This window comes from Cuculus canorus, chromosome 20 (genome assembly GCF_017976375.1).
Source record: "Cuculus canorus isolate bCucCan1 chromosome 20, bCucCan1.pri, whole genome shotgun sequence".
Taxonomy (NCBI): Eukaryota; Metazoa; Chordata; class Aves; order Cuculiformes; family Cuculidae; genus Cuculus; species Cuculus canorus.
This window is the reverse complement of record NC_071420.1, coordinates 10,091,185-10,097,184: the sequence shown is the minus strand read 5'-3', so window position 1 is coordinate 10,097,184 and position 6,000 is coordinate 10,091,185.

The window sequence follows — 6,000 nt, the reverse complement described above, 5'->3', positions numbered from 1 at the left end:
TTAACCAAAAGAGACAATGGAACTGTAGTCTAAACACGTCCCATCCCTGGAGGTGTTCCAGGCCAGATTGGATGGGGCCTTGGGCAGCCTGAGCCAGTGGGAGGTGTCCCTGCCCATGGCAGGGGGATGGAAATGGATGATCTTTAAGGTCCCGTCCCTTCCAACCCGAACTATTCTGTGATTCTATAATTCTAAATGCTGCTGGACCTTCACTTCATGATGTAGAGCATCAACCAAATGTCACCTCATGGTTTTGTGCTGCCCACAGCTTTTCTTGTGGAAGCAAAAGGGCACATCACAGAATCATAGACACACAGAATCATAAAATGGTTTGGGTTGGAAGGGTCCTTAAAGCCCACCCAGTTCTGCCCACCCAGTTCTACCCCCTCTGCCATGGGCAGGGACACCTCCCACCGGATCACGTTGCTCCAAGCCCCATCCAAGCTGACCTTGAACACCTCCAGGGATGGGGCATTTTTATACCCCAGTCCACGAACTACAAACTCGTGTTTGCACCTTTTTTCAGCCTGTATAGTCCAAGATGGTGGTTTGATTATCTGTGCAGTGACCTAGAGGCTGACAAGGTCACTCTGAGGATGACATCAAAACCCACAAAATTTATTCTGGCCACAGCCCAAATAAACAGACCAAAAATCTTAATCTGCTCAGATTGTAGTCTGATCCCTGGAACACAGCCAGGGATTACTCAGAGTTGATCCAACACACACTGATACCAAGAAAACACAGTAAGATAAGTGGTAGAGACGAAGAGTGGGGGAAAAGGAGAGAGAGAGGGAAAAAAGTGGAAAATAAGGGGGTCACCATTCCAATGCACAGCAGCAGTTCCTCAGGAACACTTGGTCTCTCCAGCAGCAGCTTCTTCCAGGCTGTGTGGTACGATTGGAGTGATGGGCACGCGCCACGTTGCTCCTTGCAAGTTCTTTTATAAGGCCAGTCCGTGCCCCATCAGCTCATGAGGGATGGTCTTACTGTGCATGTGCAGAAGCTCCTTTGGGAGGGTCTGGCCAGGGAAATGAGGTGGGGGTGTGCAGGGAAGGGGGGCAGCGTCTGCCACCGCACCTGCTTCCCCGCTGTTCATTGAAGGAGCCACAACAAATGAAGCACTCAGACACAGGCAGGCTTTAAGACAGACGAAACAGTAAATAACTTGGCCTTTACAGGCATCCAGGTCTTCACTGGGCAATCTGAGCCAGGGGGCCTCCCCACCCTCACAGGAAAATGTTTCTCCCTAAGATCTCATCTCAATCGTCCCTCTTTCAGCTGATAACCATTCTCCCCTCCCCAGCTTTTCTGCAGGCCAACAGTACTAAAGGTGATCAATCAATTCCTGCCCCGTGCATCATGGTGTGGTACCACCAGATCTGATGCCAGGTGAGCCAGGCTGGGAACCACAGGCACAGACACAGACACAGACAGTCCTGCCCAACCAGACCATGTTTTGCTAAATAGATGAAAAGAAATACATTAGTATATTGCTAGAATAGTCATCAAAGAAATAGATTAAATATTGCTATAGTGCTCACTGATGTATTTACTGCTGCAAAGCTCCAGATGCTCTGTAAGCCACAATAATACACTTAAGTGGAAAATGAGTCATTTGAAACCATAATGACTATCAAAGCATGACTCCACTGGTAACAAACCACCGCAGCAATATGCTGCAGGGTGGATCACAGATGCTTGTCAGGGCTGTTGGACCCATCAGTCTCCACCTGGGTCTGCTTGGACGCTGACCTCCAGCCAAATGCCCATAAGGACAAACAAGTTTCTAGGTGCTTGCTCCGGCTTGTCTGGCAGGAGGCTGGTGGGAAGGGAGAGGAAGGCTCTGCTAGGTCCACTTTGGCCCTCAGCCTGACCAAAAAGCAGCTTGGTCCTTGTGGGCCATGTATTGCTGCTTGCTTCTCAGGACCTGCTCAAGGAAAAGCCCCTCCAGGGAGGCAGCAGAGTCAGGAGGGCTTTCACTTTTTTCACAGCATCAGGGAGACATTAGCTCCTTGCCCATGTGGCAAAGAGGGCTGGGGCAGAAAAGGAAAAAGAAAATGCAAGGCCAAGCTTCTTGTTGGTGTGAAGCAGACGGCTCTGATGATTTTAAAGAAATCATTTTAATTTATGTCCTTAGAAAATTTGGTATTACTTTTTTCCCCGTCTCCAAATGACTCTTTATCAGTCCTTGGCTAATCCTTTCAAAAGCCAAGTAATGGAAGAAACAGACTAATGTCCTCACTAAAGGCTGAGGCTTAGAGGAGCTGACTGACATACACTAACTCATATCATACATGCTAGTTGGTACAGAGAAGCGTCTTCTATTCCCTTAACATAAGTGATGTGCTTTGTTGTTAGACTGTAGCACCATGCAATTTAAGCCTGACTCTCCAAAATATGATTGCTTTTATCTAGCTGAATGCTCTGGGTATGGACCACTTCTAGTCCTTTTTATTAAATGTGATAAAGCAAGGTCACTCCTTAGACAACCTGATCACTGCCTGCCACAGCACCGCTGAGATTTCTGTCATTTATGCAGGGGAACAGGAGAGCTCCTCACAGATCAGACTCTCAATAAAAATAATTTACAGTTACATTCACCTTGCATGAAACAGCATTGCCATCCTGTCAGCCTACACATATTTCAGTCTTTCTTTAACTACCCTCTTGTGGTATCTCTGAAGAATGACAGCCTTTTCTAACAGGCTGAAATATATCCAGCTCTATTTTGCCATTCCAGTATTAACTGTGACAAAACTTTCCTTTTGGAGGGCAAGTAGCCATTGGTGGTTATTTTAGAGGTTTAGAGCTCCAAATGCATCACCTTTGCACCAAATACACTGAGACCCTTCAAAAATAGGGAAATCCCAGGAAGTTCACACTTGCGTTTTTTACTCGTATTTAAAAGGAAAAAGGAGAAAGAAAAAAAAGGAAAAAACCTAGTTTCTAAACCTTTGATGCTAATGCAATCTCTGGTGCATCAAAAGGGGAAAAAAACCCCAAATCAACAAACCAACAACAGTAATTCAACAGTAACTAGTCAAGGCGTTTGAAGGTGCAAAGCAGAAGATGCATTTCATCAACATATCCCATACTTGGTAGGTCAAGTCTTTATTTCATCAGTTGATTAAGTTCTTGCTGAAATATTTTCTTGTCTTGAAACAAAGATGATTATACTGGCAGTGGAAGGCTAGGTTTCTAGGGCTTAATGTAAGTTTTTTTCAGTAGAGAAACGTATCATAAATTCAACAAAGAAAAAAAGCTACACTCTGAGTGAATTTCCATCCAATAGTGCTGATTAAACAAGCCAAACTAGGTGGTACAACACAGCATATATGCCCTCAATAACTAGAATGACCACAGGCCTTATCAACTTAGGTCAATACTTGAGGTATTTGAATTATCAATAAATAAGTAAACCATTCTTTCCTGGAGATAATTTTAGCAAATCTAGGACCTTAAGAAGTTGTTAACATGGCTTAGGGTTAAAAGTGCTTTCTCAAGACAGAACAGCAATTCCGCATCTCTCACTACCACTGACTCTGCAATTTACCTGATTCAGGGTGTTTTTTGTTCTCGTGGTAACTGAGGTAGTAACCAGGCTCCCCCCTGTGATGACGCAGGCTGGTGGCTGGTATTACACTGGTGACTTGGAGTTTTGTATTCCCAGCTGCATTTTCCCCATTTATAAAACAGGGATAATGGTATAGTGAAGTCTGTATTACTGGACTAGCAGAGGAAATGTCAAATGCAACTACTGCAATCCACAGGAAAGGTCTCAGCAGAAAGCAGCAGAATGGATGCATGAGATTGCAGGATGCCACAGCACTTCCACATTCCACTCTTTGCTATGCTGAGCTTTATGCTCGTGGTATTGTGCCTGACATTCTGCATGCATTTTTGAGGTAAATATATGCTTCTATAAGGAAACAGCACACCGCTGAGGAGGCTGACATTCTTTATGACCAGGAAATGTCTTTGTTGTACAAAAAAGAAGCCTCCCACCCCCAGAATACACAGCTGGCAGAAAGCGACCCTGCTGGAAACTAACAGCTCCATAAGCACTTAGAGGTGTTGCCAGCTGGGAACTTCCACCTTGCCCATGGCTACAAGCAATCTAAGCCCTTCCAGATGGAGACAGAGTGCAGCAAAAAACAGAAGCTGCCCACACCTGTAGCTTTGTTTCCTCTTAGCTACCAAAAATATGGAATCTTATAGTGATTACCGTGGCTTGGTCACTGAGGCCTTCAGTTTTCACTCTGGTATAGAGTACTACTGGAAGCTTTTTGTATTATAGCAGCACCGAGAAATGCTCACTTGCCCCAGGCGGGGCATGAAGCACAGTGCAATCACACAGCAAGAGACAGCCTGTGTCCCAAAGAGCTTCACATGAAGAACGCCTAGGACTGGTTCTTTACAGGGCACAGGCTCTGTGGAGACTGCAAAGTCAACTCTTTTTCATTGACTTCTCTGAACCACACCTAGGTTAGAGGCTAGTCTCCATCTGGAGTTAAAGAAGAGTTACCTTCGAAAGGCAATTCAGACCATTTAAAGTTGGGATCCTGCTCCAAACAGCCATCCATAGGATGAGTGTGCCTGCAAAGGTGGCAGCTGGAGTCCAAAGCAGCAAGTTGGTTTATCCAGGTGAGACATAACCGAGTCGTCATGGGAGTAACAAAACCCTGTATAATTTGAGTCTTTGTCATAGTTTGGACCACAGCTTGCTCTTCTGTCTTGCCAGAAACAAAAGCAGTAAGCCAAGTAGCTTCTCTGTAAATGGAATATAACCAACGGTCTGTTACCTCGTTCCAGTGCCCCAAATGGCTTTCAGCAGAGGTCACCTGCATGTGTCAAGCAGTAGTTAAGAGTTCAAATTATCAAGAATTATGCTAAATATTTACTTAACAAGGCACAGCCACAGCAAATGAAAATACTTTCAGTAAAATCCTCTCCAACCTCCACTTGCCTAACTTCCAGTCCAGCAAAGACTACAAATTTTCATGAGTTCATACAGACAAAGGAAAAAAGGAACAAAAATAAACAGTGTCTATGGCTCTGAGAAAAAATTGTCTGCAGTGCTTATTACTGCCTAGAACAGTGTGCTACAAAAGAGAGCATGACTGGTAAAAAGGTAGATTATCAGCAAGGCATGAATAGCAGAAAATCAGGATAGAGCTAGGCATTTAGTAAGACAAGATAAATAAGACAGAAAGATAAAAAAAGGATGGACAAAGTGCAGCATAAAGTGAACATTGTATCAGGGAACAAATTTTATGACTGCTTTTAAAGAATCACTATACACTGCTTTAGTTGGCATCTCAGCTGGTGATGGGAAGCTGCTAAGTAGAAAACTAGTTGGAGCATGGCAAGATGGGAGCCATAAAGCACAACGCTTGGGTGTGGTAAGCACAGTAGCTCTGAGTTTTCTGTGATCCAGATCTCTCACACTCTATAAAGTAATACCCTTATGACTCATCTCATTCCTACAGGTGGTATCTGGCATGAGCTTTAAACAAACTTCATTTCCTAAATATTAGCAATTACAAAATAGATTTAAGATAAGTGTCTTGAATGGAAAACCCTGCTAAAAGGATTGTCTACACCTGCAAGCCAAGAGCCCTGTACCAAACTTTCAAAACCCAATGAATTAATCTGAAACAAGTTTAAAAGCATTAAAAACCTGGTTTCATCTCTTACAATACCTTTCAGGTGTATTCCTCTGAGCATCACCGTGCTTATAACAAGACCTGACACCCAGATCTTCAAAGGCATAGTGCCACTTAAATGGTATTCGATTCAAAGGAAGTGAAATGCATCAATGCTCTCTGGGACTCCGAGTGTTACGGTTCATTGGCTTGATTGGGAATTAAGGACTATCAGCAGGAGTATGCTCAGCACCTGGGAGGAAAGGGATCATAGTCTGCACAATCAGATACCACATTTCTTCTCCTTAAAACACTGACAAAGCTGTTAGGACTCCTACTGAGATGCTCTGAC